The sequence below is a fragment of the Phyllopteryx taeniolatus genome, chromosome 20, assembly GCF_024500385.1.
Source record: "Phyllopteryx taeniolatus isolate TA_2022b chromosome 20, UOR_Ptae_1.2, whole genome shotgun sequence".
Classification (NCBI taxonomy): domain Eukaryota; kingdom Metazoa; phylum Chordata; class Actinopteri; order Syngnathiformes; family Syngnathidae; genus Phyllopteryx; species Phyllopteryx taeniolatus.
In genome coordinates this window covers 12912771-12938344 of record NC_084521.1, presented here as the reverse complement: position 1 = coordinate 12938344, position 25574 = coordinate 12912771, and positions in this window count along the sequence as shown.

Sequence of the window (25574 nt, the reverse complement as noted above, 5' to 3'; positions counted from 1 at the left end):
AACAGGACAGGTTCCATCCATCCATCCATTTTCTGTTCCGCTTCTCCTCACTAGGGTTGCAGGCAGAAAAAAAAGGATTTTGCAGCAAACTGATTTTGAACATAAGGAGAACACCTTTGATCAAATGAAGGTCATAAATCAATTTGCAACAAACACATATTTTCACCGTGTCATTGAACAATAAAAAAAACTACTAGTACTACTACTACTACTACTTGCCACTATGGAAGACATCCTCCAGCCACTCCGCTGCCCCGCCCTCCACCAAAAAATAAATGATAAGGTCCAGTGATTTTACGTTATCCTCCATGTACATGCTGTGCATTGTGTAATTGAGTGCAGCTTGCTTTGGGTGTGGCTTTACAATAATTCACATTCATTGCCTTCATTTACTGCCTCGTTATCATCAGAGCTCATCTTGTAGAAACTGTTGCTTGCCAGTGTGAGCTGAAAACAAATATACCACTTGGTATTTTTATTTTAACTTTTTCCAAGTTTTCTATACTTCATGCTATCACAGTGCAGTATTATTATTATTGCCTTTTATTGTTTATGTCTCGTCTGTGTTACTTCCTGCCTTTCTTTAATTGCCCCTCTCCTTTTCAGAATTCACCTGTTTAATGTTTTATAATTAATGTCTGTAATTTTAGCTGCATCTTCCGCCCCATTTCAATCTCGTGTTTATCATCATTCTTGCACTTCGCCATGTTTTCTTCCTGCTGTTTTTGCCCTACTTTTGCAAATGTTTGATACCTTTTTCACAACTTTGGACTGTTTGGGGGTATTTGCTTTTTGTCTGCTCACACCCACTGCACTCCTTTTTGCTTCCTCATTTCAATGTTATTTTAAGTCCTAGTTTTGGCTTCCTTTTTGCCTGTTTTGAGTCAATCTTGTGTGAACTCACCTCTCGACTCACACTGAAATCCCTGCTTTGGTGTTTTGACCTTGAGGATACTTTTTACTGTTTCAGGACCTTAAGGAGAGAAATCAGCCTCTTTTCAGCAAAGAACAAATCTTTATAGTAAGGATATTAGCTGAACTGTTTCCAAATTGAAATCAATCCTAAAAAAAATGTTTTAAAAAGTGAAATTGCAGAGGACCTTTGCCAAGGCCAAACAACCCGAAACATGTCCGTCCGACTTGAAAACTGAAAACGATGAAATGCTGGGCAACATTACTCCACACCAGTCCTGTAGGGGTCAGTAATGAGCGCTACACTATGGGTGCAAACTGCCACACACGGCAGATCCCTCAATTAGATCTGGTGGATCAGTGCCTTAATAGGCCCCATTGCCAGCAGAATGAAACATCTAAAAGTGAAAAAAGATTATGGTTGCCCCTTTATTTGGGTCTGCACAAAAATGTAATGGCTTTTTCATTGGCTGATGTAAGAGCTTTTTCTTACAAACCTGAATGATCTCCCCAGTGCAGCGGAATGGCTTTAGCTTGTCGAACTCCATGGGGGCAGATGCTTGTTCTGTAGCTACTTTAACTTCACAATATTAATTAATGTAACCAAGACTTTGGGGAATGGAGATTATTTTTTCAAAATGCTTAATGATTCAAGGGGCACTGCAGTAACATGTTCTGCTTTTTCTCCGATAGTCTGTGTGGCCTCATATTAAATATTAATATACATTGAAATATCATGCAGGCTGTGGAGTAGGATTTTGTTCCCTGCGCTAAGTGCAGTTTGACCAGCGCGTCGGCGTGTTTGTGTTCATGTCACGACCGATGACACCTTCCCTACATGGACTAGAAGAATTGTTTACTTTAATGAGATCATTAACTCAAGTTATCTGTTTGAGTTGCACTGGTTCTCTGCCAGGAGAAAAATAAAAGGCTGGAGAATATCTAGCACATTTAATCTAATTGGCATCACGTTCACTTCTCTCTCTTCATTACGGTGCTTTAATCGCCTTATCTGTCTCCATGTGAATTAGATGTGTTTAGGGTCAGCTGTCAGGCCCGAGTCCTTCGGCTCGGATCGCATTAGTACACATGGAGATAAACAAGAGGGCAACCAGCCACCTTGAAGCTTTAATTTATACCATTACAAGTGCCAGCGTAACTTAACTCTTCGGCTGCTCTAGTTATAACAGTTAGGTGTCATTTTCATTGCTACACAGATGACCATAATGTATCCCATCGCACCGGGCATCCTGCAATTACTGTGACATATGCCATTTAAAAAAAAAGTTAAAAAGTCAATGAAATTCCAATAAAAAAATTAGTTCATATGAGTTGGCTTAATTTGTTTGGATTTGTTTGGTGTAAAATGAAATAATGTAAATTCTGATACTTGAGTTACTCGTCATGGAATTGGAAAAGGCCACTGTGAACAGTTACACCTGGTTATATATTACTTGTGTACGGTTGCCACCTACACTGCTTTACTCAGGCTCAATGTTTGGCGCTCTAAGTATGTGCATAGATATTTGTGGATTGTTTACTTTTATTGTATTTTGGAAGTGGCTACTCTCCACTTTGCTGCAGCAAAAACTGAATGAGGCTTATTGTTTTCTTTTCCATGGTGAAGGTAGGCACAGTGTATGGGGGGGGGGGAACAGGAACAATGAGTAGTAAACAGTTGATGCACTTTTTCTGCTCCAAAAATTCCCAGTGTACTAATTTTTGTACTTCTTTCAAGAAAAATTAATTTGAAACAATTGAAAACTGTCTAAAAATGTTTACTTTTTCTGGTGATGTTTTATTCTAAATTTAATCAGATTAGCTTTGAGACTTGACTAGAAATAAGACAAATATTCCTGGTAAGATGGAATTTTTACAGTGCACAGTAAAAATTTGAAGCAATTTCCTTGATCCCCTCCAAAGAAACTTGCTGTGAATATTCTCTCTGGATCTTCTGAACTCCTGATTGATGCCATTGTTGTACAGAGCAGAATAATGTTGCCGAGAGGAATTGTACCGTAGTGGTTGTCTGTACTGTGTAGCTTCACACAGCTGATGTAATGTTTTTTCTTTGTTAGACCACAAACCAATTGAGACTGAATCAACAGTGTGTCAGCTGGTTGAAGCCAAGTAGTGCACACCATTTTGCATCAGTTGTTTCAATGTCTCACACAATTGCCATTATTTTTACTAATCATTTAAAGCAATTATTTCAACCATCCCCGTTCCTTTGTACTAAAATATCTTTGAGGCAACACAGCATTTGACATTATGGCATTGGCACTAAAAGCCACCATGTGTGCCACAGGTTGTAAGAGGCTATATAAGGATCCCTACAATCAAACTTATCACTATTTCTCCCACTTGCCTTTTGGGAGGAGTAGCGAACAGGCCCCAGGTGGTGTTTGAAATGAGGCTACATTCTTTCTTTCTTGCTCTGACATCTGTTTACACACTCTAATTCCCGCAACCTCCAACTCTTTGTCACAGGAATATCTGCCTATTTTCTCTCAACTCAATATATATTCATCAGTCCACCAAAAACCTTTAACTGCACAAGGATTTTCAATGTAAACACCCCTGACAAGACTTGCTCTCACAGTGTTGTCACCCGGGAAGTCATTCGCGGATCATGCTCATCAGAGCTGTCCAAGATCAACATTGTCTGGCGTGTGAGCAATCAAACAAATGCCTTCTGGATTGTCTTGATAAATCAGTGAATGAAGACAAAAAAGAAATATCAGAGTAGTCCCATCGAATAAACAAAAGATATACATATTTCATGGCATGCATAATTGATCATTTTTGCTCGCAGGGTGTCCTTTGCAGTTTGTGCTGAGCACTGGAGACGTAAAAATAAAACATGTAGTGGGGTAAAGTCATTAAAGCAGTGAGTAGTGACAAGACTCTCGCTCGAGTTCAGTGTCGCTGCATTGGTACAAACGTTAGTGGATAATTGACCAGCCATTAATCACATGCACGGTGAACTGCCTGCTAAGGAGGTCGCCGTCTTTCTGCTTAGTAGGTCCGGTTCACATCAAAAGTCCGTCACAGAATTGGCCTTTTGCACTGCAACTACATTTAATACAGTACAACATCTTCATGTGTACCTGTACATAAATATACCCTGGCGGCTAGGGAAAAGTTCAAATCAAGAAATCTGATTGGACACAAAAATCGAACTTTTATTGACACATACTGGAAGCACTGCAGCCGAGAGAAACAATACGAAAGAGAATGACTGTTAGGAATAAATAAATAAAATTTAATGTAACAAATATTTTTCATTATTTAGGTCGTAAATGTAGGTCAGTGCTTCTGATAATAGTTAGGCCAGCAGAGAAGGCCTTGCTGTTGCTGACCATTCACTACAGCCTAAAGTCATGGAGCTATTGGTTGCACAGGTTGACAAAAATTGGATGGACAAGACAGATCCCCACAGAGACGTATATGCCACAGTAAGTTGTGGTATCGCACCAACACACACAAAAAAAAGCCAACACCCCCCCAAAAAAACAAGCATAATTGGAGTTAATCATAAAGATGTTCACTGTGCCAAAAGCCTGAGATTAAAATATTTGGGTCCAAATGTGGAACTTTAGATGCTACCTGTTTTCATGGGACAGTATGTGTGTTTTTTTCTCTTTGTGCAGCCAATGACACAGAGACCATACATCACAAGCACCATGGGGCCATCTGTGGAACAGTCTGACAAATGTCTCTCTCCTTTGTCATAAGGACACACGTAGCACACAGCCTGCGATGAATCCCTCTTCGTCGACACGTTTATTTGTCACGCAGGTATTTATCCCCGCAGTGTCGTGCACTGTATTACCAAGGCTGACAAGTCTGGCAGTCATTACCACCAAGGCCATCCTCCTGCACAATTTGGATGCTACTGCCGACCCCTCCTGTTGTGGCCCCTTCAGCATCGCATGAAAAGACACAAAAGCCCTCATTGACATTCACACAATTGCCAAGAAGGGGAGAGAGGATCTGTTGTTTAAAATAAAAAAATCACTCTTTCCCTAAAAAAAAAAAAGTGCTTGTCATGACCTTGGCCCAACATAGAGCATGTATCGATGATGAAATCTTTCATGTTTATCTTGTGTCGTAAGCAGGTGGTGGTCAAGACAGGGAGACACTCTTGTGGATGTGATTGCCTTATGGTCAGTCTATCCATCTCTTTTGGTAAATACGGCCGAGGGGCCATCAGACAAGGTCGAGGACGCGAGGCTTCTTATGCCATCACGTGTGCCGAGCGCTTTCTGTATCATACCCACCAAGTCCATCACCTCTTCACCTGTGGACATTCAAAGGTATTGGGACACCTTGCTCGTTAGATTGTCATCTCCACCTGTTCTCGTGAGCACTGTTCCTTGTGTCTACCAATCAGCTCTCTCCAGCCACTCGTGTCTTGCCCAGGTGTGCCTCGTTGTCTTGTCAGTTTGTTTGTATTTGGTTCCCTGCTTACTGTTTGTGTTGGTGCATTGTTGTCAAATGTCACGTTTCCGTAGTCCTGTTATGTTTCTTGTAGTTGTGAGGGTTTTTTTTTGTTTGTTTGTTTCCTTGTGTTTTGGGATTAAATCCTAAACTCCTGCCTGCCTCTCTGCTTCCCTGCACTGGGGTCCACCTTTTGCCTCATGAAAACCATGAAAAACCATGCAGAACTTTCAAGTGTTCCCATAAAAATAGACGCATACAATTGTCAAATGCCATGCTAATAGGAGGAATTAACAGGCTGGATTTACGCTACATGGTTCCAATGATAGTGATTTTTTTTTTTCTTCTCCCAAGTGGCCCAATTGCATCATCGCATAGGATTGCATATCTACAGATTGGAATTGGGCCTCTTCCAAATGTGGATGCAGATATCTACCAATGCAGCTGCTGTACAAGTGGACTGATTGGCAAGAAAGAGATCAATGATGCATATACACACATCCCTACCCAAACAACAAAATTGTGGTCAAAACACAAGTGATAACTCAAAACAACCATGAAAGCATATACCATTAAATAAACATGGTATATTAGAGACCATTATATAAGGAAAATCCTTTATGTTGTTGCTATACAAAGTCACTCTAGTTGTTGTTTATGCACGCTATGGAGCATGTGTACATGCGGGTTTCTTCACGTTCAGTAAATGTAAGCACAGTGATTTTCGCTATCACTCACTGATGAGAATATGTACAGTTGTTGCTAAAATAAAAAATATGGGTCATAACTACATGTTAATTAGGGCTCTTCATTATTTATTTAAACCGTTCTTTTGCTATGTTGAAATAATCATACAATGTCCAATCTTTTACTAATAAGTAGTGCTGAAGGTTCCAGGATGCCTGGTAAGGTCAAGCCCAATTAGCTGCTTGTTAGTGATCATGATTGACGACAGCATCATAAAATAGTAAAAAAAAATAATCAGTTTGACAGCACTCATTGGACCGACCAATACTCAGAACAACAAGTCCAAGAACCTCAGTGAAAAATTAACACTATTGGGGAAAGTCTTTTCTAAACCACCATGGCCATTTCTTAAGAACTGCATATTCCAAGATCATATGTTTTTGTTCAAGTTCAATTGCAATTTTAATTTGATTACCGTTTTGGCAACTGCTGTTGCTCCAGTTACGATGTGTTTGTTGAGCATGCACAACGAAGGGGTTAGACCTTTTTTGGGTGCGTTTCCATAAGGCACTCCCACTTACACACGCCTACGTGCACGCACACACACGTGCGCACACAGCGAGTCAGAGGAGGGTGAAAGAAGAGGAGCAAAAACTCACACTCCAAAGAACTTGGCCCTCTGGAGTTAAACCTGCACACACCGATAGAGTCACTTGTTGGTAATGAGGGCCTGGAATCCAAATCAATTATGAATGTTCCATCAGGAGGCTTGGGGGCCATATCAAGGGAGCTAGGTAATGAGAAGTGGAACACAGAGAAAGAAAGTGTGGCCCTGCAGGCTATGATGTCTCCAGGCAGCATGTGATTCAGCGCTTTAAATACATTTGCATTCTTTCACATGGCAAGAGGGGTTATATTTTATTTAAGTGTCGAACAATAACGCGGCGAGACAAAGTCTTTGATTCTTGGATAGATGAAAAGTGTTTCTTTTATGACAGATACGGCCTGACTCAACTGAACTGCTGTTTCGTCTATGTGAAGTGAGTGGTGAGGGGGAGTAAGTGGGTTAGTTCTGGCCCTACTGATCCCAGCAAGTCGTCACGTTCTGCGTTTGACGTTGGCCAGAGCCTCGTGCGCTGCAGCCCTCCATGATTGATTCTTGTTCGGGGCCATGCCTTTGGGCCTTATTAAATCAAAATGTAAACTCACTCTTAGAACAGATTGCAGGGAAAATGCCAGTAGTCACCAGCTCACCACCCCCACCACCATCCTTAGGGCTGAACCTTGATTGCTCTGACAAGCTAAAAAGCCAGAAAACCCTTCAGTGCCCCTTCCCTGCTTACTTTTTACTCGGACTTCTCCAGTGCCATAAAATTGGGAGAGGATTCTTCCTCCATTAATGGAAACAAATAGTTTGGACTGTGTGAAATGATTCTGGCAAATATGTTCTTTTTTGGCCATTGTTTTGTGAACATAAGTGTGATTATGTTTTTGTAATCCTATCCACAAACAAACACGTGAGTAAACACAAGCTTGTTTTCACAGGCAAAATGACCAGATTTGTTCAGCGATGCACAAAATCGTCCACAACTTAGAGTGTTAGTGACCCCAAAATAATGAAATACAAGTCTATAAGACGAGCTGTGTTGATACGTTCAAAAAAGCAATTATTTCTTCATGAAATGTATCTTGTATTTTAAATTATTGTAAGCTGCCGCTGCCAATTCAATTTGCCGTCGTTATTGTAATCGAGACAACAAAAACGGCATGAACACTACCCTTCAGGTATCGAACTACCATCTTAATATCGATCACAGGACTCCACAAACATAACCATATCTCCGCTGACAATCATGAGTCTCCTCCCCCCAACCCTGAATTTTGGCGTCTGGCATCTTTTTTTTGTGCTGAATGACTTGCTACACACGCTATACAAAAACACAACCTTTTGCTTCTCTCGTTTTTTTTTTTTTTTTTTTTTTTTTTCCTGATAGCAGCGCGAGCTTCAGGTCTCTTCCTAATTCTAATTCAGTTGAACATCACAATCAAGGCGTCCGTGTCTCAGCTGATCTCGGTGTTGACCACGCACATAAGGATGTGGTAATACTGAACAGGTTTAACGTATTTGAAATTAAATTAGCTCTATACATAGGAAAACACTGCATATGCCACAGAAAATTAATGTAACGTACAAAAGAACAGCAGATAAAGTGAAATCTAGCATGTTCAATATCGGTTATAGAGAAATTAAGTTGCATTAAATTTAGTATTACCATGAAGCTACTATTAGTTTTACGTTCATTCCTTGTGCTTTAACACACAACTGTTTGTAATTTCCCAGCTGAACCTGAAAATGATGTCAAATAAGGCACTGTCAAGAAGCCAATTTAATCAATACGACTACTGTAGATGTGGTGGTTAAGGGTGTTGCTACCGGTTTATTTCTCTCAAGAGAATTGGAAAAAAAAAAATGTGTACAGAAGACAGATTTGTCTTTGTGTTGCTTATCCCCAGCTCATGCAAATAGACACATGCAAATACATACACACACAGACTGGCTCATCGCAGGCTTCTTAAAGGGCAAGTTTGCCTACCATCTGGCTTGGAAACTGTATTAGCACAGGTTATTATGTCAACAAAATCGTTAGCCAGCACATTGTTTATATTGCTCCCAATTTGCAGTTCTTAGCTGGAATAAGACATCTAGCTCTCCATTTGAGAAGCTGAATGCTCGTTGTAGCACCACATTGTTGTTTTCTTTTTACCTCTGTGTGGCTTTTTTCTCAATTATTTTTTTGTGGGCTATCTCCCGTCTTCTAACTCAACTGTACTTTTAAGGATCCTCTCTTTAGATATTGGCAACAATCCACACACTGATAACACAATATTATAAAATATTAAGATTTTAAAAAATACAAACCTGTTTATAATTGATAAGAATCGTAGCATTGCCTAATCTTGAATGATTTGAATGACATTTGCTATATTTGTGCAGGCTCAGAAGCTGTTATGTCGGTTCTGATCTAAATTGCATTTTACCAACAAATTAAATGGAACACATTTAAACAATTATGTAGTCTGTATCTCTAGCAAATCTCGTCACGCCAGTCTGTAATTTGTATAATGTTCAATAAAGATACAAATAATCCATCCCAGGGTCAAACTTGTTATTCCATAGTGTTTTTTTAGGAACTTACTTATCTGTGACTTTAAAAAATAAAATTTTGAGTCAGAATGAATTGAAACAGCACATCCGTTGTTCTTGCTTGCCATTTGTTAGGATTCGCCAAAATGTTCTGATATACTTTGTATACAATTTGCACAGTGCATACAATTAGACATGGACTATGTTTGAGTCCATGATTAATGATGATTAACGGAAGGATCGTACATTATATTTGCTGAGGAACAATAGTTTGTATCAGCACACTCATTTCATAGCACCAACATTGATGAATAATCCAATTTGCAGAAACGTTAGAGCTAATTGCAGCATTCACGCAGTATGATAGGCATGAAGCTGCTACGTGCATACACAAACACACTCAAAGAACTGAAGGCTGAAACCAAAAGAAGAAATAGGTCTCCTTTTCACACCTGTAGGCGTAGTTGAATGTGCTCCCGCATTAGACAAAGGCCAGGCCCCTTTTTACTGTAGCCATGAAGCACCTGATTAAAACATGGGAACACTCTTTATATATGTTATATGTACATATTTTACAGTATATGTTACGTTACAAAGTTTCTTTGACATATTAGAGTTAACTGTGTTCGAGTCGACTTCATGAGTTGATATGAACAGATCAGGTCACATTTCCGATGTGCAATTTACAGCACTTTTGTTTGTGAGGGAAGTCTTCAAAGCTTATCAAGTGAAATGTGAAGTCTACTTTTGGATCAGCAATCTTTGTATTTTTATAACATGGACTAAAAATCCCTTTCACTTACAATTGCACCTTTTTTGATCAATTGGTCACTTGAAAGCCACAAGGCGTGTGAATCAAATCTTGGCGGTTGGTGGCATGAAAACGTCTTTAATATTTGACCTTGGGATCAACTGCAGTTTTTTATTTCAGAAAAAATGACATTTAACAATCAGGCCAAGTATTTACATACATTCCATAATCTAAATATCTGAAAATGTTTACAAAAAGTTCTTCTGGCCAGACGATAAAAAGCTTAAACAATATAATCACAGCTGTTAAAAAAAAAAAAAATCCGTTATTACGACATTATTTGTATTGCTCACTGTCTCACTTCGTTCATGCCAAAACATGATTGGCATTTCTTAAACCCCAGAAGCAAAATAATGTTACTTGAATGCATTTGGGGAGAGTATGGCAATTCTTAATGAGTAATTGAGCTCAAACAATGTCTTAAATGATTGACATTTATGATTGACAGTACAAATAAATATGACTAATTAAAAGTGGAGTGGGAACCCTGTGGCCCTCGACAGCATTTAGGCCGACCTTGCCATGCAATTCTAAAAAAAGAAAACAAATAAAGCCTTAGAGGAACTTTTACAAAAGTCACCAAAATATGTAACGCACAAATAGATGCTCATATAATAATAAACGCATTCTTCATAAATGCTAAACTAATGTACAGTATAACGACCAATGGGTGAAATATCAGCAAGAATAGCCTGGAAGAAAGAAAAGAACTCGTGCTAATGGCGCAGGTGGGCCGGGCACAAGGGAAGGGACACAGGTGTTCAGTGGAAAATCGGACGAAAACAGGACGTTGATCCCTCTGCAGACACATGAGGTTAACAGTACAGGAAAAAAAAAAAGGTCAGGCAAAGTATCAGCGTAATCACTTGGTAAATATAAAGAAATATGGGCGAATGTGAGTTTGTAAGAAATCCCATTACTCAGCTTTTTTGCCAGATGAGCTTAACATTGAAACATAACAAAACGTTAGGTACACCTGCACCATCTTATGAGCTCCAATACAAGAGCTTTATTACAAAGTCTTTAAAATATAATGTTCTGTTCATGATAATACGGTCATTTTTAATATATACAGTAAATACAACAGTGCTGATGGGGAAGAAGTTGGCAAAAGTTAGCTCCTTGTACTTCTCCTTCAGTCTTTAATTACGGATCTTTGCAATGAAGAAAAAAACAAACTTCAACTCGAGGTTTTTTTAAAATTATTTTCCTGGTATTTGGAGCACAAAGGCATTTGGAACAACGAGGCAGGTGGAAATGGCTTATGTCTCCTTGGTAGCACACTGAGATAAAACCAGGTGGCTGCCAAACACAGACAGACACACACACACGCACGCACACACACACACACTAAATACATTTGTGGGCACACAAACACTGTCAATATTTTACCCCTTGCATTTGCCAATAATGAACTAGATGTGTTTGTGGGGAAGAAAACATACACACAATCTAAACTTAGCCATGTTCCACACATACACACACATTGAGTCAGCCGAGGACCCCCCCCCCCGACCCCCCCAGGTGAAATCCCAGAATATCGTCCCAGAATATCGACGGCATGATTCTCCTCTTTAGAAGTGTTCGCTATTCTTCTCCATGTCACGTATCTTGTATGAACACAAGGAGGAAGAATAAAAAAGAAACTGTTCAGGCAGATATCCTCCCTTCATCAGAAGAAATCATTCTCATCCTGACTGCACAGTCACCAGAGAAGTCTATACAGGGGAAAAAAAACAAGAGTTGTTGATTTCCACCATGAACGTTCTTGAGGGAGACAATCGTTACCTCTACCAAGGAGGTAATAAGTTTGTTTTGGTAGCACTATTATGCAAAAATGACTTCATCTTGCAGAAACCTACGTTAAACACCAACAATTCAGGTGTGGCCCATATCCAAATGAAGGAATCACTGTTGCCTCGTCTCAATGAATCGGCAACTTGCCAAAACAAACGCCTCTTCCATAATAGATGCCTCCCGCCCTACCCATTCACTGCCAACTCTCCGAGTTAACATGGACATTCGACTTCTAAAGACATCAGTGGCAGTGATTAGGAATCTGTATTTATATTACTCCATAAACACTATCATTCACACACAGACACAATTATTGGCTGAGCCCATTTTAACTCGGTTGCCAACCAATATGGCTGCACATAAAGAGTTCCAGCTGAGTATGGACGGGATCACACCAAAATGTTGTGTGCATTCACATTTATGTTCTAAGGAGATATCTGTGGAGATTGTCATCCAGGTCATGGTAATCCGCAAGGGTTGAATCAAGGCAAATAGACTTTATTCCACGGTGCGTCTGTCCCCTAGGGTTGGTCAGTAAGAGGGTGTTGTTGTTGCCTGGTGTGGTTAGTGAAAAGACCGTCCTGCATACCAATCAGGTAATCACTTGTGGCAAAACAGTTGGTTTGTGGCACTCTTCCTGTAGAATGACGCAATCTTTGGGGGGGAAGATGTCAGAACAGATGTTTCAAACCTCCTCATCTGTTTAGAGACAGGTTTTCTAGTTTATCATTGATGGCTTTTTTCACACCTATTTCAAACCAGCAGTCCTCCCTATCCAGAATTTGGACGTCACTGTCCTCAAAGGAATGTCCCGTCTTCCTGAGATGCAAATGAGCCACCGATTCTGTTCTGAACCGGAAGAAGACACCTGCCGATGTAGCGCCATGTGCCTGTGTAATGGCTGCATAGTCTCTCCAATGTAGCAGTCATTGCACGCCTCACTGCACGACATAAACAAGTTTCCTTCTTGGGATTTGTCCTTGGGATTAACCGTTTTTTGTCTGTGGGTGTCAGTTGGTTTGAAGTGCATTGGTATGTAATGTTTGTAGAAAATCCTTCTGAGTTTCTCTGACAAGCCAGCCATGTAGGGGACCACCATATTTTGCCTGCTGTTTCTTTCTTCAGGCTAAGGTGGAGCAGCTCTTTATCTCTTGGCGGTGATAAATGAAGTGACGTCAGGGTTGTGTGTATGTATAAATATATACAGTGGAACCTCGATAAAACGGACCCGAATATAAAAGATAGAAAGATATAAACGGACGGTCGGGACTGTACAATGTGTCCAAAAATAGTTTTGATTTGTCACTTAAAATGCCATTGACAAAGTCTGTTGGTTCTAGAATTGGCCGCTGTTGTTTACTGGCGCTGTGGCACAATGCAGGCAGAGAATGGGGCTGTCGTATTTTCCGGTCACAGATATACATATAACTATATAACTAGATCCAATTCCAAAAGATATGCCTCATGTGCCTACATGTTGGCCATGTTGAATGTTAGGCATTGACGTGGCGGCCATGTGATAATGGTTCTCTCTATTGTCTATTGTACATAAAGCGCTGGCAGATAGAGAGCGGCATGGCTGCAGCGTTAACTCTGAGGAATACAAAAGTCTGGAACATGCTATTTTTGGTATAGTAATATTTTTTTTGTCAAGCCATTCACCTTTGGGAACAGATTCGGAATTAGGAAACACACTAATTTGTTGCGGCTCATGAAAGCAACTCCCCTTTGAAGACTACAGTACGTCAACAATCTCACCATGACGAAGCAAAACAACATGGTAAGTTTGGATAAAATGTGAACCTTTCAAGCTGTTTTTTATATTTATTTACAATTTATATATATATATTTATTTAAAAAAACATTTATTTACAAGAATGTTGTTACTCGAAAAGCTAAAAATTAGCCCCGATTCTTTTATTTCTTCTTGTGCTTTCCCTGAATCTGGATGCCCTGTGGCACTGTGCTGCCTCTCACAGGTCAATTTTGGTACGAGGACAGACATCTGTTTTAGGGGAGGAGACTCACAATTGTCAATAGAGGTACAGTATGTGTGTGGTCTGCTGTGTTGGGTTATCTCGAGTCGACCACACACCATAGCGTAATAGCAGTAAGCATACACTTGGCGATTTTTCCATCATCATGTGTGGGGTCTCTCACATTTTAAAAAGTGGTTACGATGTTAAAAATTGTTTGAAAAAAATGTGTACACTGCTCTAGAAACATTTGCTGGACATACTCACATTTTAGAGATGATTTGATGAAACTCAGCAAGGTGAAGATAGACTGCTGAAGCAGCGCATGAACATATTGGTGATAAGATTGCCACGAAAACAGGTGGAGTGATACAGTGAAACGGTGAAAAGCACGACGGCGACGAGAAGCAAATAATGAGGGCCTCAACAACAGACAAACTTCTTTCATTAATACCATTTGTTTGTGTAAAATGTGTGACCTTGTTGACCCATCCAGCCTCCATATTCTGTCATTCTTACTCATTATGTATGCAAGTGGAGCTGAGATCCAGGCTGACACTTGTCTCCCCAGGGAGGAATTAAACAATAAATGAATCCTCTGAAAGTTTTGAAAACTTCTGTGACGAGTAAAAATATACAAAAAATGTTGACGGGGGAAAAATAACACTTAAAAAAAGGTAATAAGACTAGAGGACATTTCAAGAAGCCATAAAAGTACCACATAAAAGCTGCCATTAAGCCATAATAGTCTGCACTTCCATTAAGGCAAAAGCTGCACTGTATTTAGAATTTATCCTCAATTAATTCAGGAACAATACCAACCATATAACAAATTGGCGAGTAAAGCTTCAACAAAGCTACTTGTTTCATTGATTTATCCTCAGACCAATCGAAGGGAATATAATTAGGTGTAAAGATGATTTATCATCCATCAGCTATACATTTTCTACATCTTATCCTATTCAGGGTCACAGGTGAGCTGTTATCTATCCCAGCTGACTTTGGGCAAGAGGCAGAGCACACCCAAGACTTGTCGCCAGTCAATCACAAGGCACATACAGTATAGACAACTTATGACAGTCCACCAATTACGATGATAACCTTCTGCCACCGTACTGCACTCGTTTAAAGATAAATAGTACACACAAAGGTACACACACACACACACACACAGTATAAGCGAAACAGTTGGTGAGTTGTTGTTTTTTCAGTGTTCTGGAATATGCATGAAAGTAAAAAAAAAAAAAAAAACATTAATTAATTGTGATTGTTTCAATACTTACAAAGCATCTAATTAATTCGATTTTATTCTTATCGAATCCCACCATTAGTAGAAATATGTAATGAATATCTAGCTATGGATCAATTTGTGCCTTGCAGTGATTCTCAACTGGTGGGGAGGGAGCCAAAAGTGGGTCGCGGACCCATTTTGGGTGGGTCACGGACAGCTAGTAAAAAAACTACATTGGTCGTAATCATATTCTGATTTTTTTTTCATTACAGTACAGAGGCATACCAAGTTCCTACATAGAACATATTAGAAAAGCAACAGGAAATGTTACCCATTGTGCTGTAGTCAATAGTTTACAGCGTAAACAAGTACAGGGTTGCTCAGCCTCTGGCTAGCGAACAAGAGGCCTGGCAATATGCTTTTGGCAGTATGTCAAACTCATTTCAAACGACATTTTAAAATATAATGTACGGTACATGTTTACAGAGGCTATTTTTTAAAATGCGTGGGATCCGACTTTGCAACAATAGGGAAATGTGGGTCCCTGGGTGACACCAGTTGAAAACCAGTGCCTTAGAAGAATGCATAGTGTATGCAATTCTGATTATTCTACTGAAGGGCATAGGGCGTGGCACCCTCCCCCCTACTATGGGTGCACTAGTTTGAAATAAAATCATTATACAGTATTCCCATCAGCACAGGGTAAAAGCCTCGCAACAAAGACAAGCCACAGTTCTGAACCCTGCCAGGTATATCTTTAATGTGCCCAATTACTGACAGATCCCCTAAAATCATATTCACCTTTTGCCATCTTTAATTAGTTCTTTATCACCGCCGCCGGATGTGGACCGCAGGCCCGATACACCCCTGACGAGTGCATTAATAAGGACGCGTCACGCACCAAATCCGTGGGGTCTCTGTCAGCGTGCGTTATCTGCTCTCAGCGCTGTCATTTTAGGCAACACACACACGGGGTTTAATGGAATGTCAGAGACAAGTGCGTGTCGAGGAAGTAAGTGGCAATTTTGAAGCCAAAGACTTGTATCTTGTATGGCAGTTAAGCAAATATTACCAAAGGGAGAGAATGTATGCTTTTGTTTACAGCAAATTTGCAAACTGTGTTTATTAGCCAGCATCCTGACAGCATATATGGATTAAAAAAAAAATCACATTGACCTACCATGTTTTTAATTCGGGATTAATATCCCCCTGATAGAACTAAATGTGTTCAGTATTACATGTCCACTCTATTGATTTTGTTTTTTCCGCCGGGCCTCGTAGGAGAATGAGGTTTCTCCACTTTTGTCAGCTAATTATCGAGAACGAGATTTTTCTCTTGATTAAGGGAGCAGATCGTTGTCACTTCAGACACACGGACGCATACAAAACACATGAGGTTAGGTGGAGCAAAGTGGGCGATTGTAATTTGAGGGGTAAGGGCTCAGCCCTCCTTAAGCCTGTTAAAGAGACCGGCTCTATTTTACTTGAGATTTGCTATAATAACATGGATTAAAGGTCACCATGTGTCAGAATAAGATTTCTCATATTTTAGCAGTGGAATTCATGAAAGCGTTTCTGTGGCATATGGGCAGTGTTAGGGTTTCAAGGATGATATGTTTGCCAAACTCTATATAAAGAAATAATTTGAATGTTTTGCCAGCCTGAAATAACTTAATCCCTTATTCATTTGACTACATAAAGTATTGATTTCCAGTCACTGATGGTATAGTGGTTTACTCGCCTGACTGAGGAAATTTTATATTGTTAATAAAAACGGTTTGATCCCAATTACCCCTTCTGGTAAAAGTCAAAAAGGCCCTGTTGACCATGATAAACATACCTGCAAAATTTGGGGGTATCAAGTTTTTGGGTATGGAAAACCATTTCTTTGGTTTAAGAATAATAATAACAAACAAATTAAGCATTTTTTGAGAGGGCCGATTAACCACTGAGGAGAGATAACTGCCCTTGGAAAAATGACATGAACATACGTAGTCTTCATTCTCATCATATTGCAACTTTTGTCTTTTTTTTCTTTTTGGAGTAAATTGTTGTTGTTTTATGGAAATTACATAGAATTACAGCATAATCTCATAATATTTCTAGATTTTCTCAAAAAATGGCTTTATTATCACCATAGTATGACTTTTAAAATGTGAACTTTATTCTTGTGTTCTTTCCAGTGTGGCTCTAATACCCCTTTGTTCATCTGAGATGTGAGTCACCTTCGCATTGTACCTTCCACTCTCCTCTTAAAAGACTTACTGCCCACCGAGAATAAAAAATTAAAGATGGCTTGACATCCGAGGTCAGCAATACTTCAGGTTCATAACCAGCAAACAATACTTGGATGCATCATGGAAAACATTAACTGTCCACGAAGTTGTCTCTTGTCCCATGATGGATGCCCATGGCTGCGGGTAACAGCAACAACCAGCTAATATCTTCTCAGGAAGGCGATGATAAATCAGTAATGGAGGGGATTTGATGCTAGTTTGCTTCTGCGGAGCTTGTCTTCCCCTTTGACCCGACACCATGAACGGCCCCCATCCCAAGAGGAAGAAAGTAATTGCTCATTTTGTACATACAGCACCTTGTGACCAAACCACTACTTAATTATTTACACCCCTTCCTGCTGCCCAAGTCCAATGACTTGTACAATGATATTGAAATGTGACCAAGGTTGCAACACTGTTCTCTTGGGGATACAGTGGTACGTCGTCCCAAGTCCAACATTCCTGACCTCGTACAATTCCAAAGTAGGCCTCTGAAGTTTGAATCCCTGGCAAGTGTACCGTAGGAGAAGTCAGCAAGCATCAAAAGATGAATTATTAGATAACATTTATTCCCATTATTTTCTAGTTTGGAAATTTTGACCTCAGATGCTCCCTTACGAAGGAAATTATTTCCACTTCGAATCACAATGGGAGTCCAGGCTGAAGTCTACAGTATGTTACTGAGGGTATCAAGGTGATTGGGCGGTGATGTAGTGAATATGTTGAAAATGCCACAATGCACAATGTAGTAATTGATCCACAATGCTGTCTCTTCTCCATTTTGCCACAATATTTCTGGATCACGTGGCGTCGCACAAACACTTGAGCAACTCGCTGAGTCATTGCACACACCATTCTCCCGCTGCCTCATAAATCATATTGGGAAAGGAGGACCAGGTAATGGTTTTTTTTCCCTTCATTTTATCAATTGCAGGTGTATTCATATTTTTTTTCAAATGTGCATCTCTGCTATTGTTATCCAAGTGCATCCTTTGAAAGTGAATGCTGGAAAACACTGGGTGGGCGTTTGCTGAATTGCTGCGCATAATTTATTTCGGAGGAGGAAAAAAAGGGATTATGGGTGTAGTCGCAAGTACCTCACACACACGTACACGCAGACACGCACACACACTCACGCGCGCGCACACACGCACACACAAAAGAGCAAAATCAATAAAATGGATGATAAATTGTGTTGTTTTTATTTTTGTTTTTTTATTTGTTGTTTTGTTGTTGTCTTCCCGTGCACAAGTGAGGCATCCTGGCAACTCTGAGATGTGGGAAAATGAATTATGTATTTTTCATTTACGTTCACCCTCGCCTCACTGTATTTTAGGGGCATTAAGAGATAGTGGGATGTACACAAACACAGAGGTTAAGAATTAGGCGATTCCTGGAGGATTGTATATGAATGCAACGCATCTGTCGTTGCTGTCAGGCTGTTTTCGCCTCATGGCACTAATCCAATCTTCATGAAAGGAGGAGAGATGAATTCAAATAAAAAGCAAATATTCTGCAGTGCCGAGGTAATGGGAGGAAAGAGGCGGAGGAGGAAGAGGAGGAGAGCACTGGAGACGATCCTCCCATCCCAAATTAGTCTAATCAGGTCGTCTGTTTTGACGTCATATCTTCTCACACTCGCTTCCCTGCCGTTGAGTGATTGGCATTTATGAGCAACTCCATCTGACCATAGTTACCCTCACTCCGTGATTATCAATCACATCAGACGTCGTCACAAAGTGAGGGGAAGGTACAAATGGAAAAGAATGTCTGTTTGCAGAATGAATACAGAGGGGAAGATAAGGACACTAAGCCAGATGTTGTATTCTCAGGCTCGTCTTTGGAGTTTTCCCCGCTCGCGGAGCGAAGGCGTCTGTGCGAAACAACATGGGAACAGTCGCCTCAACTTGGCGGCAGACGAAAACCAGGTGGTCAACACACAGACGGGAGGCAGCTCAGGCAAAACTTTTGTTCTTGTGAACAACAACTTAACAGCAATAGAATGGCACCGTAATTTGGACCGCCACCAAATTGTGCATCATCAAAGAAGTCCCCCTTCTGCGGCTGACATCCAATCAACCATATATTCCTTACGCTCCTGTTCAGGGTCCTGGTGAAGATGATGCTATTGTTTCTGTGCATTTTGGGTGGCTGGGCATGTTGGTTGAGCTCTTTTCTAGAATGCAATCCAGTAAGCCCGCGTTTATCCACCAGGGGTTAGGTTCCAGACCACCCCTGCAATACATGAAATCCGCAAAGTAGCCACCACATATGTCTTTGATTATTTATACATATTTTAAAGCTGTATGAACACCCCCAGACTCTTATTAAGCTTCCCCACACTGCTATTAACCCCTACCATACAATTATAAACACTTTCTATACTTTTAAACACCTTTTCAACTCTTAAACATAGAGTAATGCACAGTCGTACTGTACATTATGTCCATTTTATTCAAAATCTGTTTTATTTTTGAGGGGGGTTTTTTTGGGTTTTTTTTAAGTTTTAATGTTTTTTGGCTAGGAAGTATTTTACCACAAAAACAATTATAGTACACACTCATAATCCTGGGAAATTGTGAATTATGTATGATATGAATATGAAATAAAAATCTGCAATGCACTGAATCTGCGATATAGTGAGGGACCACTGCAAATAAATTGTAATTATTCTTGGAAAAATTATATTTACTTTTCCAGATCCGTATTCAGCAAACAATAATTTAAACCTCTTAAAACAAAATAATTGGCTTCATCCAAACATGTTTATTCAAATATAATAAAGATTGTACACAACAGAATGTCATGGCAAGGTATTTTTTTGTTGTTTTAATATCTCTTGTAACTGTATAGTCTGATATTGGAAAAAGGCACTAAAACTAGTCGTACATGTATTTGTGCTACCAGTAATTTGAATGTGTGCCTTATTTAACTGTCACGGTAGATTGATGTTGTTATTTTGTTTGTTTGTTTTTATCAAACCATGACTTTAGGTTGTGTGCAAAATAGTGACATTCCAGTCATTTCATTCATACCTGGAACAAAGCGCAGCAGAGCGTTGCCTGTTAAATCAAAACACATGACCCCTTTGGTAACAGAACCATTGCAGCAATATAGCTAACTGTTACACAATATATATATATATATATATATATATATATATATATATATATATATATATATAGAATATTATTATATTTGTTTAATATTGTAAAGGTATATGAAGAAAAAAAATCGGCACGTATCGGTAAAATTGTACATTTTTGCCGATATGGAAAAAGGCTAATATTTGTTATCTGTCTTTCGTCATGTGCTGTGTCGGTGCTGGGTTCAATTCAGGAACAGTAATCAATATGAGAGGTGGTTAATAACAAGAGATTTTGGCAATGTTGTCAGTAAACGGCATGGAGAAAACCTACTCTGTATCTTAGCAACCGGTGCCAAATATGGAAAGCCTCGTGCTTGGCCACCTTTGTCTCTGCGCTGTCCTGTGTCTTACCCCACAGTAAAAACAACAAAAACCAAGCGCAGCCATGACGACAAATACACATGAATTAAAACATTTCAGTTCAGACAGGAGTGCGTCAAACAGGAGAGGTTTTGGTGCTGTTTATAAGTGATTTTAGGGTGAAAAAGATGTGACTAGAGTTGTTCAGTAAACTACATAAATAAAATGGAGGAAATAACACATCCTGTAATGTAGTAAAGGAGGGACAGCGATGGACGGAGATCTCCACTATGTTGAACATAAGTGAAAGTGGTGTAATTGTTAGCATTTTTAACAATTGAAATGTTACCTTAAAACAGGGGTGTCAAACTCATTTTTGTCACGGGCCACATTGTAGATATGGTTTTCCTCAGGGGGCCATTATGATTGTAAAACCACATCAATGTTTAATCGCCTCATCATATTATTACACATAGACAACAAATTGATGGATAACTAGTTTTGAAATCAGAAGGCAAGGATAATGGTTTGTTCAACTGTTGTTCAAGTAACTGTAAAAGGGCTTTGGAGGCAAAACAGGCTTACAATAGTTAATTACTATTTATTACAATTTGGAACAGATTTGAGCAAGAATCATGGAAGTAGACACACATGATTTGCTTTCGCGGGCCACATCAACTGATGTGGTGGGCCGGATGTGGCCCCCGGGCCTTGAGTTTGACACCTGTGCCTTAAAATATCACGTCTGCTCCTCTTTCTCATTATAAGGAAAGCCAGAGCTTTCCTTTGCAACTACTTTAAGTCCAAACCAGCTATAAAAGGCACCAGGCTTGGTTTTTGCTTACTTTTGAGTGGAATCCTTTGAGGTTGGAATATGGAAGCTTCAAGTGGACGCTTTCTACTTTTTAGCCTTCTAGAATGCAACATTTATTACAGCTATGGAGACATCCTTGGTGGTGGTAATAATCTTGCGCTATAAAATCTCATTTCCCCCCCCCCCCCAAATAAAGACAATGTTTTCCCGCCGCTCACCGTATGTGCAGCCTTGGCGGAATTTCTTAACTGAATTATGTAGCAATTGGCTGCAGCTTTCCTGTAATAAATCTGCACCCCTGCTGAAGTGTCCACAGACTGGAGGGTTCACGAAGCAAAGCCCATCAACGGCGTTGTGCAGCGTGTGCTTGGTTCCCTCTACCTCCTTGTAAAAACAGACACCAGACCATCCATATCTAAAGGGCTTTTCTGCATTTAGAAATGCTTCACTCAAAAGTCCGGTGGCTTCCTTATTAGGGAGGGAGGGGGAGGGGGGATGATACAACTCTAGCTAGTGCTGGAAATATGATGACTATTCAGGAATGGAGAAGGATGCTGACTCGTAGCATCCTCAGGAAACGGGCAGGCATAATGACTTGTATGCACAGTGGAGAGGTCTGATTTTAAAAATGACAAAATAATAAGAAATTACCTCCACCAGGCAGGTAATGGAATCACTTGTTAATGCTGTGCAATGCTCGTTTTTCAGTATTTTCCTAAACTGAAGGTGTGTGAGTAATTCATGAATCGTGATGAAAAATATTCATTTAACAAATGAAATGTCGACTTAACATAATGTTTTCATGTCAACTACTTCCAAACAATTGTCTTTTCTTGGTTAAACACAAAAATATTTCGTTCATTTAATATCCGCTTTTTGTTGTTGTTGTTACTGTTGTAGTTGTCGACATCCAAGTTTTTAAAATTGAGGGTTTGAATCTCAGCTCTGGCCTTCCTGTGTGCAGTTTGTTTGTTCTTCCTGTGCTCGTGTGGATTCTGGTGTCCTCCCACCTTCCAAAAGCAGAAATTAGAAACTAACCAAACCCAACTCTAAATAGTCCATAGGTGTGAATGTGAGTGTGAAGAGTTGTCTATATGTGCACTGTGATTCAATGGCAAACAGTCTCTCGCCGAAAGTCAGGTGGGATAAGGTCCCGCTCACCCACGAGGCTAATGAGGACAAGCAGTATGGAAAAATGGATGGATGGACCAATAAAGGCCTCACCCCGAATAGACACTTCCCCCATCTGCCACTAATATTGTGCAAATTCTGATCTTTTTATTCTATTTTACACCCACTCTGTTAAATTAATAGTGGGGAAAATGTGTAAGGGTCCGTGGTGTTTGTGGATCAATAGTGTTGGAGGGGTTCTCGGTATGGGTGACACAGCTTTCCAGTTATTTGGAATTGCATTAGGGTAGGGGAGGAAGGCAGAGATGATGAAGCGTATCAATCATTCTGTCTCTTTTTTTTTATTATTATTTTTGTCCCGTTCGGCTGTTCGGTCAAGCAGAATGGAAAATCTGTATCCCTTTTATGCCGGAACAGTTTTATTGTGTCACAGTGGAGTTTTTAAGCTTCCGCTGTGGTATTATAATTGAGGTTTATTGAGAATCAGACTTGATCAGTCGAACAGAACAAAGCGTATCAATCATTCTGTCTCCTGTGTGAAGTTATTTGGGGGTTGACGGAATGTGCAATAATGAAAGTTCACTCGCTCACCTCCAAGGGGGTCGTGGGTGAATTTACTTCCCTTGCGACGATCCAATCGAGATCACGGGGACCAAGATCTCTGACGATACATGCGAGACTATTTTCCCATTCCCTGTGGGACATTCCTTTGTCATTATCCACCATTTAAGGGAAGGGTAACCAATATATGACACAATCCAAACACTAAACAGCCTTTTATCTCTCACACATATAATTGCTCTTCCTCTTCTATTCAGTAACAGAGGGATCAGCGGACCCCTCAGATGAGATCTGATAATATTATTGTAGACCTGCCCACTCCGCTGTCTCGGTATTAGCGTGCGTGGTTGCGGTGTAGAATTGTTAAAGTGAGAATGATTGAACCTAGCTGATGTGGAACTCTGGTGTGTCACAGTCATTTATACAGGGGTTGCCTCATGAACTGTCAATCAGATGGATGGCTGGCGTGGTGGCGTGGAGAAAGGTAGGATTGAGGGAGTCACCTCAGAGGTGAGGATGAAGCTGCAGAACACCCTATGGTGCAGCTATGTCCTTGAGCCTGCAGCAACATAGATTTTGCAATAAATAATGTATTATAAGGAGCCATGCAGATGGCAAAAACAGATTTATATGTTTAGAGAGTGGGTGAAGGAGTGACTGATGTCTTATAGAGATACATAACCAATGTGTTAATTGAAGTCTGTCCTTTATAGGCACATGACAGTTCAATTGAAAAGCTGTAACGAATACAGTAGAATCTGCAAAGTCGAACACCTGCTAAAGTCATATAAATAGGCGTTATAAAGGATTATTTCGACAAGAGTGTCTTGCTTTTGCTGTGTTTGTGACACAACCGCAGAAGGCTGCTAGTGATGCCAATGTGGAAAGTGTCATCATAACCATTAAACCGGAAATTGATTTAGAATGTACAAGAAAGATATAGCTGCTAAGTGAATGAGCCACATATGTTACAAAACATTACAACAAATTACTCTTAGTTGCCACGTATTTTCCAATACGTCAGGCGCTCTGCTTGAATTATTCTAATATCAGTAAAGATAGATCCTGTGCTAGTTATTGTTGTTGGAATCCTTGTGCAAGACTTTAAAGTGAATTACCAGCGTAGGACCTGATAAACTGAATGTCTGACTGTCTGGGTCTGGGTGTTATCTTGGTGTTGCTATGTTCATCGGGCTTCAGTGTCGGTGGCAAAAGCAGGTGGCAAGAGTAAAAGGCAGCGAGAATAAAGCAGGAAACGGATTGCGCTGAGAGAAAGGTGTGTGGCAACGTGACAGCCACAGTGACATCGAGAGGGAGGAGGACATGAAAAAAATGGGAACGTAGAGGAAGCCAATGGGTGCTGGGTCTGTCAGGCATGCAATGTGTTATCATGATTTTTCTTTCTTTTTTTTAATTTTCTTTTTCTTTTTTTTAAGCCCCACAGCAGATTATAGTGAGGGCAATATTGTGTGTGTGGCCCACCAATGTCATAGGGGATTGTAGCTGGGTTTGACACTAATTAGGTGAACTTTACACCTCACTGAAGTGAGATAAGACTCTTTGAAGGGTGAGTGGTGTGCACATGTAAAAGAATGGATAGATGGGTGTGGGAATGGTGCGGCATGGTGGACGACTGGTTAGAGCGTCAGCCTCCCAGTTCTGAGGAGCGGGGTTCAATCCCCGGCCCCGCCTGTGTGGAGTTTGCATGTTCTCCCCGTGCCTGCGTGGGTTTTCTCCGGCACTCCGGTTTCCTCCCACATCCCAAAAACATGCACGGTAGGTTGATTGAAAACTCTAAATTGCCCATAGGTGTGAATGTGCGTGTGAATGTTTGTTTGTTTGTATGTGCCCTGCGATTGGCTGGGAACCAGTTCAGGGTTGTACCTCGCCTCCTGCCCGATGATAGCTGGGATAGGCTCCAGCACGCCCGCGAACCTAGTAAGGAGAAGCGGCTCAGAAAATGGATGGATGCATGGATTTTAACCTCACCGCTAAATCCCCTAATAGATCGCTCAAATCTCAAAATAGTAATCAGCCACAATGCTCCAATATACCAGAGCAGTATATGGATGACTTTGGTCTTGTTGACATATGGAGGCTGAAACCCCGTACAAAAAGAGAATACACATTTTGGTCAGTTCACCGTTCTTTCTCAAGAATAGATTTCTTTCTTTCAAACAATTCGGCAACTCAAAGAATTACTCCAAAAATACATCCAATCATCATCAGCGACCACACACCGATTTCTCTCAATCAAAAATGCATTCAAATTTGGGACCCCCACCGACATGGCACTTCAGCACGTCCCTATTGAAGGACCCAGATTTTGATTCTTTCGTGAG